General features: G+C 46.6%; 1 protein-coding gene across 1 annotated transcript in view; it reads right to left on the bottom strand.

Moving 5' to 3' along the window:
* Window positions 1-373, bottom strand: part of FUNDC2 (FUN14 domain containing 2) — an 8,417-nt gene that overhangs the window by 5,359 nt on the left and 2,685 nt on the right. The window lies entirely within an intron of this gene.

Below are 373 nucleotides of genomic sequence, written 5' to 3'. Positions count from 1 at the left end.
GGACAAAAAATGTGTCCATTTTTTGCATGGACACAAAAAATGATTGTATTGGCTGTACCGTCTGCATCCTTATTATCCTCCTCACTGGCTGCATTGCCCCCATCCCTACAAGAACTAGTTCAAGAGATGATGGACTCATGTACGTGCACATATCACTTTGCATTCTCACTCACTGACAAGTCACCAAACACTTCAATTGCCCAGCTTTTTAAAAAAAGGACTCTGGCCTGGCTGGAGTGGCTCAGTTGCTCGAGTGTCATCCTATGCACTGAAAGGTTGTGGGTTCGATTCCCAGTCGGCATGTATGGAAGACAACTGATTGATGTTTCTGTTCCTCTCTCTCTCTCTCTGTCCCCCCCACCCCTCTCCCTCT

Source organism: Myotis brandtii, unplaced genomic scaffold, assembly GCF_000412655.1.
Source record: "Myotis brandtii unplaced genomic scaffold, ASM41265v1 scaffold889, whole genome shotgun sequence".
Classification (NCBI taxonomy): domain Eukaryota; kingdom Metazoa; phylum Chordata; class Mammalia; order Chiroptera; family Vespertilionidae; genus Myotis; species Myotis brandtii.
The sequence above is the reverse complement of the archived record's forward strand: the minus strand, read 5'-3'. Positions and strand labels throughout refer to the sequence as shown.